Raw genomic sequence first — 12,788 nt, 5'->3', positions numbered from 1 at the left:
TCTCACAGCATGAATGAACTTTACTTTGGGGGAGGGGAGGGAACCTTCAGAAAAATCCATTTCAGAGAATATGAAAGAGAGAGGCAAAGAACCCCTAATTATCTTTCGCCTAAGGAATCAAGCACTTTGGACTTGGTGGGAGATCCTGACCCCAGGGGTGGTCAGGCATCTTGCTGGGAGGTAGATTGGTAAGGACACTGCCTTCAACAAGGCTGTAGCTTGTTTTGTTAAGTGTTAGCTCTAGAAAGCATTTTTCACTTTTATTTGCTTGTAACCATTTCTAACTCCATCCTTTATACTTGAACTCACTTAAAATCCTATCTCCTTTTGTTAATAAACTTGTTTTGCTTTTAATCTAAACCAACCAAGTGCTGTGTTTGATTTAAAGTGAATGGTAACTCCAGTTAATGGGGCAAGATGCTGGGTATTGTATCTTGAAAGGAACAAACAAACCTTCATCTCTCTGAATTGTCCAAGAGAGTGCTGGTCATTGCAAGAAAATGGTTTGGGAAAATCTGGGACTGGCGGATGCTGGGGTTATCTTGCCAGGTGTAACCAAGGCTAGTGGAGGCCAGAGTATGGCAATGCTTTAACAAGCAGGCTGCTGGAGTCAGAGCTGCTTCACACACAGATGCTCAGTGCATGCTTGTCTGCTGGCTGGCAGTGACCAGAGAAGATAGCTACAGCAGTGGAGCATTTTCAGGCATTTGGGGTTACAGGGCAGGCAGTGGCACAACCACTCACTAGTCTGGACTGCACCCCAGAATGTGACCGATTCTTCACAATTACATCCAGCTAACTTGATTTTTCACAATCAAACATTTTGCGGTGAAGACAACCCCCGCAGAGGGCAGGATGCAGGCATCTTGTAGTCCTGAAAATATATCCCCTGTTCACTCAAGGAGCCAGGCTAGGAGGAGAGATGCCAGGCTGAAAGTCTCCCATATTTTCTGGCTTATGAGGGTGGCTGGTAGGCCTTGAACCACTGTTGCCAGGAGCCAGGTCCAAGAGCATTTGCCTGTGGAGATCCAGAACTCCCTATGTGCCACTGGAATCCCATTTCCAAGAGTAAGTGTAGGACAGAAATGGTTGTTCAGTAACATGTAAACAGACAGGGTACGCAGAGGGTAGCTGCTGTTGGAAGATATTGACCCATTCTCAGGCTTCAGTCCAGACCTGATTTAAGCAGCTGCAACTACATTGCCGTCAATGGAACTGCACCCCCTACCAGGGCCTAAAGTTTGACCTTCACTCTCAGCTTAATAGAACTGCATTGGAATATGTCTGTGCAGACTGACTTTCCAGAGCTATGTTCAGATTAGCCAGCTGGGCCTTTGCGTATAACTGTGTATTAACACACAATGATGAACAGCTGGGACCTCAGCCCTGAAAAACAAGACCATCTAGAACATCCAATAATTACAGTACATTTAACAAGCACCTGTTAAACAATTCCACAGTACATTCACTCATCCCTTTTCTATTCATGATTATGAAATGTCAAAGAGTTAAAACTCACCGCAACTTTTGAGAAGCTGTTCTAATTAAATGTACCACTGACCAAGTGATCAATAAGGGAGTGAGAATCAAACAAAGTTCCTTATAATTAGATCCCATGGTATACTGCTTTGATGTGGGGTGTCGTTGTTTTGCTCCAGCCCGATGTACTGTAGAATGAGAAATAATTCATTTGGCTGTTTTCCAGCCAGCAACAACTGCCTCATTCCTGCTAGGAAATAAACAAAGATGGGGAAAAAAATTAACTGATTTGGTTGGCCAATAGAAATTATAACTGTGTTGAAGGTATCTTGAGGCATTTCTCCGGGAAATGTGAAACATTTTTAGTAGTGTCTAGTGGCAAACAAGTAGAAGTACATTTGAAAAATTAAATTTCAGCAGTAGCTGTGCTGTACAACCAGCTGCCAAATAAAAAAAAATGACCATATGCTGTCTGCATCGGTGAACAGTTTGAATCACTTTTGTTTTCCCCAAATGTTTTTTTTAAATGAAAGACTATATGCTGTTCAAATACACAATTACTCTATTGCACTTCACTTCATCCATACAAGCTATTAGATCTAGAACAGAAATATATACATTCATAAAAAACAAGAGGGACAGGAGTTGGAATACCCCAGTCTCCTCAATATTAGACAGAAGCATCATACAAGTCCACAGAAGAATTACAGAGAACTATTTGATTTAATGGGCAATAAAGATACAGTATGCCAATTTCAGTATTGCCAACCCTAAGCATTCAAAAACAATGAGTCAGGCAGCCCAAAAATGATGAGATTTTTTTTAAAATGTCATGATTTTAAAGCAAAATTTCTGGGTTCTTTTTATTTGCCTTCTGGATTTTGGGTTGTTAGGGTTTGCTGTTTTCAAGCTTTGCTATGCAATCCTGAAGGCTAGAAACTTTGTTTAAAAAAGCTAAGATTCGCACAAGTCACAAGACTGTAGCAATTAAGGCTTTAAAAAAAATAAATCATGAGCTGACAACACCGTTAGAGCAGAGTGTGCTTCCAACATGTCAAGTGCTATTCTGTTTAGGTATTATTATTTATTTTTAGGTTCCCCAGGCACCTGAGGTAAGGAGTTTTTAATAGCTCTTAGGCCTCTGTCTGTTTTGACTTGTGACGTGTCCAACCCCTTAGAGGAAGAGTGAGGGGAAGGGGGTTATGTGCTGTGGATACGGAAAGGGAGGACGTTACTTTAAGGTGCCTATGGTGATGCAGTGGCCCCTGTCCCAATAAAGAGGGTATATCTGAGGTCCTCAATCAAGAGCCAGTGGAACAGTATACCCAGGAAGATGTCTGATGGGGCTAAGGAAGTCTCCAGAGACAACAGACATCTTCTGTGGTGGATCTGTTGGTGGAATATTGCCCAGACAGAGTCCAGGTTGAGGTTGAAGACAAAACAGCTTGTATAAACTACATGCTTTATGTTGCCATAGTTTGTTTTTAAGTCCAAAGAAAGGGAGAACAGCAGCAGAGATGAGGCATGGTTATGTTTGAATGATCTGTGTTAGTCTCTGCACATGTGCAGGGAACAGGGCAGAGGAGCTTGGCTGGAAAGGCTCAGAAACATCCAGAAGACTTATGGTAGATTTTTTTTTCCTGTTTGACAAGTTTTAGAAAAAGAATCCCAGGATTTTGCCTCCTGTGTGTTTTCGACTTGCTTCCTCATGGTCCATGATGCCAGCGGAAGTTGTCAGCACTATGTACCCAAACTGACGTGAAGGCAAAAGGTTGTTCTGCCACTTTTCCAGGTCCTTCAGCTGAACATCAGATCTGGGACTGATCACACCACGCTTGTTTGGACTGCCTGTGAAATTAACAACAATTTTCCCAGCTCTGTGATTGTCAATGATCTCAAATTCACCAATGTAAGTATGCTTCATCATCACAGGACGATTACTTTAGAGCACAGTCTAATGAGAACTTGACATTATCCATGTTTCTCTGCATTGTTGATGCTCTTAAGGGCATCATCCAGAACATTCATGCGCACCATGATTCTGGTGCAGCAAGATAGTAGGCATGCTCAATGAAGTTCTCTTGAAACTGCAAAGAAACCACTATTGTGTGGGCAGGAAGGTCTGCCTGACAGCTGAGCCAATCAGAACTCCAGGTGTGAGGATTATAAATATTGGAGCTAGAGAGCTATAGGGGACCTGGTAGAAGAATAGCAATGCAAGGCCAGGAGAGGCATTTACTCCAGGCTTGGTCTAAAACCTGTTACACTTTAGCTATAGATAACCTATCTGACCATACAAGCTGAGGACAGCAAATCACCTATCAACAAAGGACACTGCCTGCTATAAGGAGCCACCAGATTTGTTTGCTGATAAGGCAGAAGTGCTTGAATTTTGGACTGAGATGCTGCAGTTAAGAATCCAGGTGACACACAACATTTTAGGGCACATTGTGGACCGAAAAATCATCCCTGAAAGTTTAGAGGGGGAAGGAACGAGTTTATGCGGTATGTGCTAACGTACAGAAGTGTGACTGCTGTGCTGAAACCTCACATTGTAATGCAGCTGGTACAAACCGAATTTTCATTCCATGAGTGTGTATGGCAGTGGCAGAAGAAGAGTTTGTGGACGTCTCAATGGGAAGAACACTGGCAGATTTACTGCCTAATAGCTGTTGTTTTAAAAGTGTTTGAAGTATGTTAAGACATATTTCAAACACTGTTTAAGATGCTTTTGTTGTATTAAATGTATTTGTTTACTGAGGGGAAAGACAATCCAACAGTTAGGGCACAAGCCTAGGACTTGGGACACCTGGGTTCAAGTCTCTGCTCTGCAACAGACTGGGTGTGACCTTCGACAACTCACTTAGCCTCTCTGTACCTCAGTTCCCTATGAAGATAATAGCACTTCCCTACCTACCACAGTGTCTTGTGAGGATAAATGTAGTAAACATTGTGAGGTGCTCAGATACTACAGTAATGGGATCTATATAAATACCTAGAGAGAGAGAGAGAGAGAGATTTAAAAAAAGACCAAGCAGTTGTGTGCTTCTGGAAGCTGTTCCTAACACCTAAATGCAGGATTTTGAATACAGTAGCCCCAGGTTTGATGCTACATAGTGCTTTCTGAATTGTCTTGAATAGACAGAACTCTGGCCTGCACTTCAACAAAGAATTAAGCTGTCATGCAAGAAAGGGGAGTATAATAATAGTGTTACATATCTTCATCCTATGTCAATTATTACACTTACAGCCTTGCACTCTTCTTTTTCCATACAGTGATATTTGTGAGACAGAGAGAGGTAGTAGAGACAGTGACAAGGAACACCCTTCATTCTGACCCGGCCTGTCGGCATTATGAAAGTAATTACATTGCCAAGAATAGAAATATGGCTAGTTCTGTGTATAGGGATCTTCAGCTGTGATTATAGACACAGGTGGGTGGGGAAACAGGGTTAGGAAAGGCTCCACCTCTTCAGTGCACCAGCTAACATTGCTGTACCAGTGCAGAGGAAAAAGTACAGTTGACCACTGATATAGACCAATTGTACTGGCATACACCAGTAGGACCTTTCTTCTGAAACAAGCGGGGTACAGAAGGAGATTGAACAGGGAGGGAATTGTGACTGTGTGTAACATGCCCCTCTCTTTTCTGCTTCTGAGGCAGTGCAGATGCATACCATTCCTTACTCAGGGCAGAGAATAAATTTATAATCTAGCCCCAAAACATGTACAGCTTGGCAAAAAGTTGTCTCCTGAACACACTTCCTGCACTAGGAAGGTGGCTCTGGAAATCAGTGGCTGATGGACATGTAGAATTAAGCAATACAACTGAGCACAGAAGACTGGAGACCTTTTTTCAACTAAAAAGCATCAGTGAGACAGGAGATGAGGTTCATGGGTTAAGCTACAGAACATTACCTTGAAGTCTTTTATTCTCTTTCACAAAGCAAATAAGAGATGAGAAAGGGGGAAATGTCAAAACTCCTCTTTTAAAAACATTTTTATCTAAGGAAAGATCCCAGAGAATGAGAGGAAAACTGGGGAGAACAGCACTTGCACGGTGACTTTTAAGTGTTTTCTCTTTTCAGACTGTGCCCAAGACAGACTTTTTCCCTTCAAGATTTACTTTATGTAATCTGATTGAGGGCGCTCAGGAATAGAGCAGGAGACAGCTTGAATTCTGCATCTAAATGCAAACCCAGTGTATAGCTGCTCTCCCTCTGAGCCTCAAGGGAGGAGGAAGGGCAGGGGGGATGGAAGGTCATCGCTCCAGCCCATAAGCAGCCTGATCCAAAGCCCTATAGAGACAATGGAAAAGACTCCCCTTGACTTGAATGGATTTTGGAGCTGCCTCAGGGAGGGCCAAGCATGCTATAGTGAACAAGAGATGGAAAGAAAAATTACATAATTACTTGTATTATCATAGTGCCTAGGAATCCACCTCCCATGCCCTGGGGGGAGGAATTATGGCATCCTGAGGCCCCCCTGAAGTAGTGCACCTCTATGCCACCCCAGCTCATGCTTTGGGTCTTAAAATGCACAGTTTTCATGCATGGAATTACTAGACTTTTAGTACAATTTTTACTCTAAAAAAATATCTGTTGGCTGAGTTGTTACTGTCATACAAATCTACTTGAGTGGCTGCTGCATGCATCTTCCTTTGTGTGGATGTGCTCTGATTTAATTTGCATTCAAAGCCGAGAGAAACTGTTACATTTTCTACAGCTGAAAATTATGAAGTGCCTGAAACCAGGGCAAACATATCGGCCTTGCAGTAACAAACCTTTTGTTTAACATCAGACCTTCAACTGACAGTGTTCCAAATGGGGGAAAGTCATCAACCTAAAGAAGCGTCTCCCCACCCTCTCTGAAAAGTTCTGGTCATGGCTGGAGAGTTTAAATTGAACAGCATGATCCAGCCAAACAAACCCGACAGCAAACAGAGCCACATAAGGTAAGACTGATCTATACTAGACTGGAACTACCCAATACAATAATAAATTTCCTATCAAACCTCCTCCAACTGAAACCGTGCCGATGCTGCCAAATTTAGTCAACATATGAGGGAACTTTTGTACAAGCAGAGTACTTAGCTCTCACCAGCAAGCCTCCTTCCCTTCCCTCCCCTCAGCAAGCCCTGCATCCACCTCTTCAATGCCCCAAGTTTACCTATGCTAGATTTAATTATTTGGGGATGGAGAACAGCCTCCCCTGTCCTCTACACTCTGGGTGCTGGATGGTGCCAAACAGCATATTAGGGTGCTGAGATACCTCTCTAATATTCAAGAGGAGGGACCAGGTCACCAACCCCTGCTACTTACCACATTCCTCTGAGGAGGGTGGGGGGCAGGAAGTAATGAACTAAAAGTTTTACCAGCTAACATTAAGGGATTGTACTGGATTGAGGAATTAATCACATTAAACCACTTTAAACAAGATTATGGCATTTAAGGAAAGAAGAGGCTTTGACACATTGTGCTTTGTAGTCAGAGCCCACCATGAGAACATCACCACTCAGCATGCCTTGTTGGAGTATAAAAGATAGCTGGTAATTATTAAAGTTGGGAAAATTACATAGCCACCCACCCAGATTTTATTCTTTAAGAAATTGCTTTATACTTACACAGGGAGGCCTGTTTTTCCACAGAAAGGAGTTTTAAAGGTTATGGAGAGAGACTAAAGAAAAAAAAAAATCTTTCAGCGTTTGCAAGAGGAGTACACACTGAATTCACTAACATGTTAGAACTAAAGCCATTCTAATTGTTTCACACCAAGCAAGGTATAGGGGAGACTAGTTAATGGCCTCCTGGATGATATTTTATACCTCTATATTGAGTTAATCACTTATGCCCAAAGGCCTGATTACGTTTCAAGTGACAACTAGAACTGAACTGGGAAACATTAAAGATGAAATATCCCAAATGGCAGTACCTGTAATTTTTGCTAGTTTGCCTTCCATGATGAAAAAGATAGGGTACTTGTATTTTTACTAAGTCATTTTATTTGCTTTTAAAGAATTTGAGGTTTCGCTATACTCAGCCTAGGAATTTGGGAAATCTGAAGGGGTCATCCACAAAGATCTAGGGTGTACCAGCTGGGCCCTGAAAAGAAAGTTGTTTTCAAAAATCTGGGTGTGGCACTCAGATCTACTATGCCTGGAATTTAAGTAGTTGTTTCCACAGAGAATGTACTCACAGGTGGTTAACCTTGCTTATAGTCAGATCCAGGACCAATTGACCTTAAATTATATGAAAGAAATTTGCAGTCCCAAAACCAATAGACTGCAAGAATCACATTCTTCTGATCACATTAAGATTTCATACAGCGAAGATAGATTAGTCTTAATAATAATGTAGCTTTCTCAGAGCCATGCTATTCACTAGCCATGTATTACATTTCCAGGCATTTCTCAGTTTCAGATCATGAATTTTTAATCTTACTGCATCATTTGAAAATTCAAAGAAAGGCATTGCTGAAATCCAATTTGAACAATTAGTCCTCCTTGCAAATTGCTGCTTTAAAATGTTTTAGATTGCTCATTTTTAATGACATGCACAAAAAAAGCAAAAATCTAAACACAGGAAATAACCTACTAGGAATTTTGGGTGGTGAGCAATGAATGTAATTACCCTTATCTTTCACAGAAGACAAATATTCTTCTTGAGTCTGGCCCCGCTAATTCAGAAGTTCTACTGAAATTAATAGGAATTTTGCCATTGATTAGGGTCCTATCCAAAGCCTACTGAACTCACTAGGAGTTCTCCCATGACCTTAGTGGGCTATGAATCGGGAACAGGACTGGGCCCAAGGTAAGTACTGTATTTTTTTATTCCCTCAGCTGACTGGAATGGTAATGACTTCTGGGTAAACAGACATAAATGTCTTCTCTTCAAATGACCACATTTCTCTATAATTTGCTTTTTCAGATTTCATCAAGAGTTAGTTATTGGGGAACACATCCATTGATAGAAACATATATAATATCATGAGAGAAACCTAATTCTTTACTTGTCCATTCAGAGTTATGGAGCTCATTTCTCCTTGCATGCATCTCCTCTAGGCTGATTTAGCCTCTAAATATTTTTGATTTGCATCAGTGTGACACACTGTGCCTCAGAAACATTCTTTTGTTTAACCAGTTATTCTTCTGCCAAGAATAATATTCTTCTTCCTCATTTTAAAACAAATAGTTTGTCACACCTATAAATAACTCTATTACAAATACTGATAATGTACTACTAAGATACTTGAATATTAGCAAAGAATTACCTAGTTTAACAAACACTGTTAAATAATACACAGTGTATTGATTTTCCTTACAACTGAGCATTATTATTTAATTAGTATTGAAACAGTCATCCACAAGCAGTAAATCTGTTTGCCAATTAAGCACCAGTTTTACTGGACATTTACCAGTGTTACCATTATTGTGTCCTGATCCTGCAATCTGTATGCACTAGCACCAATCAGGGCCTTTGGGTATGTCTACACTGCATAGTAAACTCAAGCTCTGACTCCTCCCTTCCATCCAAGCATAAATCACTCTGACTTCAAAATGCAGGCACATGGACCCTGCCAAGGGTATAGGTATGAGCCCAAGCCCCCACTCTGACACAGGTTCAAGCCCAAGCATTTTGTAGTGTGGATGCTGCTCAACTCCTGGTTGCCAGACTCGGGCCTGGAGAGTCCACCAACGCTAGCCCACAATCCCGAGCTGATTTTTCCCAGTCCTGCCACCCCCAAACTTCCCATCTGAGTCCCAAGAACCAGAAGCAATCTCCTCTTCCAAATGAAGCTGCTTGGCGTTTAAATCTTCATTTCCACATGGACTGCTCAACTGGAAACATAGTTAATCCTCAAATGACTGAGTTATAGCTAGCAGTAACCAGCAGTCCTGCTGGCTGGTCAGAGGAACACAGGTGGATCCTCCTTCACCTCTGGTGCAAAGTGAGCAAGATGTTCAACTTCAGCAAGAGCACAAGAAATTATCGTGCCTACAAAGCTATATCTGAGCAGCTGGCAGACCTGGGGATCAACTGGACAGCAGAACAATGCAGAGAATGAATCGAGCAGCTCAACTCTGACTACCACAAAGCCAAGGATGCTAATGGCATGACTGAAAACTATCCATCTTCCTGCCTTTTCCACAAGGAATTCAACCAGGATCTGCAACCTTCAGCAAGCCCTGAGCCTGCAGCAGGGCATGACTATCTGCTGAGCAGGGACAGGGCTCTGATTACCCCATCACAGGCAGAGCAAGAGGAGAGCCAGCCAGAGGATGAAGGGCAAGAAGCGAGCCTAGTGCTGAGGCTGGTCACCATGAAGGCTATGCCGCCAGAGCAGCTGCAGCACATCCTGGGTCCATACTTGGAGGAGCTGTTTGGGGATGGTCCAGGGGAAGAGGAAGCACCACAGGAGCCAGCTAAGTTTCTGCTGCCATGTTTGTTGTTATTAATTGCTGGAAGAGAAGGATTTCTGACTTACAGCCATGGTTGGTTATTAATACAAGCCCGGTTTATAGTGTGCCTCTGTTCACATCATTTCCCTAGCACCATCCCCTCCACCCCCACTCCTTGCACCCAGCACCATGTGGGATTCTAAATGGACACTGGGAACTGAGGGGGGGAAAAGTTAAACAAGCAGTTATCATGACATTTTTACTAGCTCCTGGCTGATTGTTAGAAATATGGGTTGAGGCACTACAGTAATGAGCCTCACATATCCTTCCCTGCCAATACAGTACACCTTATAAATTGGCCAGACCCACGCTGTCTCAGGCTGGTGGTAAACTGAGTGGAAAAAAAAGCAGGCTGTAATGAGTCCAAACAAAACTGGAGTGTGTATTTGGTCAATTGCTGGGTGAAAAAGGAGTCCAAATGACAGTGGAGGGTGCCTGTCTGTCCGTGTTCTGGGTCCCCATGGCTGGCAGTCAGTCGGGGCTGTCCATGAACACAGGGTGCTTGAAAAAAGGCTGTACTATTTCTCCGTGCTACATCAGCATCTTGTTGATTTTAGCATGATTTTTCACTCACTCCTGGCTGGTGATGAAAGCAGACTTTTCACATAGTAGGAATTCCAGATGGCCAGTTACATTCTGGGGCAGGGTGTACTTATTAGGGCCACTTCTGTAGCGCATGATCCCCCTCCACTTAGCAGAAATGGATAGGTGTCCTCTGCTAGCCTGGAACAGAAGTTCACGCTTCTCTTCAGGGACCTCCAGAATATTCATGTTCTCCAGAGCCTGCCCAGCCTGACAGGATTGTAAACCATAGCTAGCGACAGCACCACCTCATATGACCTGACACCCTCTCCCCAGCAAAAATGGTGGGGATTTATAAATCATCTTAATTTAATTTTGTATGTGTATCTGACCATGGTGTGTGATGGCTTTCTATGTTGCTCCAGGGGCTGTCTGAAGTGGCCAGTGTTTTTGTGTGTGAATTAAATAAAGCCTACTGATAAAATGTATCATCTTTAGAAATGGAATTAAAGCAGACCCCTTTAAAGAATAGAAAATGTAATTTTATCATGGACTGACAGTTTGCTCTTTCGTTTTCCTTTTAAGGCCCTTCCACTTCTGCAGGGCAAACACATGGCCCCAGGAGCCTGGGGGAGAGCAGACTCTCCAGCTACGAGCTAGGAGAAAGAGTTCAAGATGAGTTGATGGGAGAGATTCTTGATAAAACCAACCAGCAGGTTCAGTACCAGAAGAACCAAATTGAATATAAGAAGGATAAGGATGCAAGAAAGATGGAAAGCAAGAAAGAGGCTGCACGGCACGAGGAGAGATTGGCAGCACAGTTCTTGGAGCAGGACCACAGGTTGTGGGAGAAAGAGTGCAGCAGAAAGAGCTGTTCAAGAGGTCATTTGTGCTCCTGTCCACCAGACTGCATGCTCCAGCCCCAGGGCCTGAGTCCCCTCCACATTATGTCTACATATAGGGAATGTGCACCTATGCCTACAGGCACGAGCAGCATTGGGAGCAGGGGGACATGTCACAGCCAGCATGCCAGTACCCCCCTCCAAAAGGTGCCTTGGACAGGTCAAATGCCACCGCCAAAATGTCCACCAATGTCTCACAGATGCTCTGCCTGATTCCCAAAATAGGACTGACTGCATGACCTCGAGAAGTTTTTCCACCGGGCGGGATTCATATTGATAGCTCTAGCTTCTGGGAGGTTGGTGGGAGAATGTGGACCCAAAATGGGTCAGCTAGACATGTTCGCAGGCGAAAACCCACTCAAACCACTTCTGGTCATGTCCCATAGACAAGTCCTTCCACAGTCACTATGAACCAAAGCCTGGTGACGGCACTAGGAATCCTGAGATATGATCAGATATGCCCCCAGAATCAGAAGGTCTGACTCAGGTCTGTGTGGTACATCACGGACACATCAGCACACTTGTGAGGCCTGGTTTTATAATGCAAGTGTATAATGCTCAAGTGTTGTCTTAGAAACACCAAGTCTGTGGCCTGCAGACCTAGGTTTACTATGCAATGCAGACATAGCCTTGGAGACTAGCATAGGTGCTGGAACTAGAGGTGCTGGAACAGGTACTGCCATACCCTCTGGCTTGAAGTGGTTTCCATCATATACAGGGTTTACAGTCGGGGTCAATGGCTCTCAATACCCCCACTATACAAATTGTTCCAGCACCCTAAGAGGCTAGTTACCTGTACATGGATTATTGCTAGTGACTTGATCAGGATAACTCACTCCCTCAGACTTCCTATTTTGAGCTGAAGGCTGTAAGCCTTTTAGGTTTAACAGAAAAAACGTCAGAAGGTTCAAATTGGCAAGTAAAGGGCAGCAGGAAAGAATAATGTGACATTTTTGTGCACAAAAGAGATCAGACCTATTTCATCTCCACTAGAGTCCTGGGCATTGCAAAGCAAACTTTCTCATAGTGATCAATGACAGCACTGCTCTCAGCCCCTCCCCTCTTGGGTACCTGCTGGCATTCTCCACTTTATCCCAGTCTGTACTCTCATTCTCACCACCATAGGTTTTCATCAGGCCTAGGTTACACCTAGCACTCCCTCTCCACTTTACACTTGCACAACCTCGTCACATTTAACCATTCACTCCAGCCTTACGCAACACTCATGCTTGAGCTCTTCTTCCAAAATGCATCACTCCACCCACCAGTACCTCTGAAAGCAGCAAAAATCCTGCTCCCTATGCCACAAGGGTGGTGTGTATTTGAGTTGTTCGGTCTCCTTTTGTGTAAGTTTGAATAGTTGATTCTCCTCCACCCTTTGCCTTGTGTTGTCATCAGTTGTGTGTAAAATACCACCACCATTCTGG

At 43.2% G+C, this 12,788-nt stretch overlaps 1 pseudogene; it reads right to left on the bottom strand.

The window, feature by feature from the left end:
- Positions 1-3,124: 3,124 nt before the first annotated feature.
- Positions 3,125-3,516, bottom strand: LOC141993401 (small ribosomal subunit protein uS8-like; annotated as a pseudogene).
- Between the last annotated feature and the right edge of the window lie 9,272 nt (positions 3,517-12,788).

The sequence above is a fragment of the Natator depressus genome, chromosome 9 (assembly GCF_965152275.1).
Source record: "Natator depressus isolate rNatDep1 chromosome 9, rNatDep2.hap1, whole genome shotgun sequence".
In the NCBI taxonomy this organism is placed as follows: Eukaryota; Metazoa; Chordata; order Testudines; family Cheloniidae; genus Natator; species Natator depressus.
The sequence above is the reverse complement of the archived record's forward strand: the minus strand, read 5'-3'. Positions and strand labels throughout refer to the sequence as shown.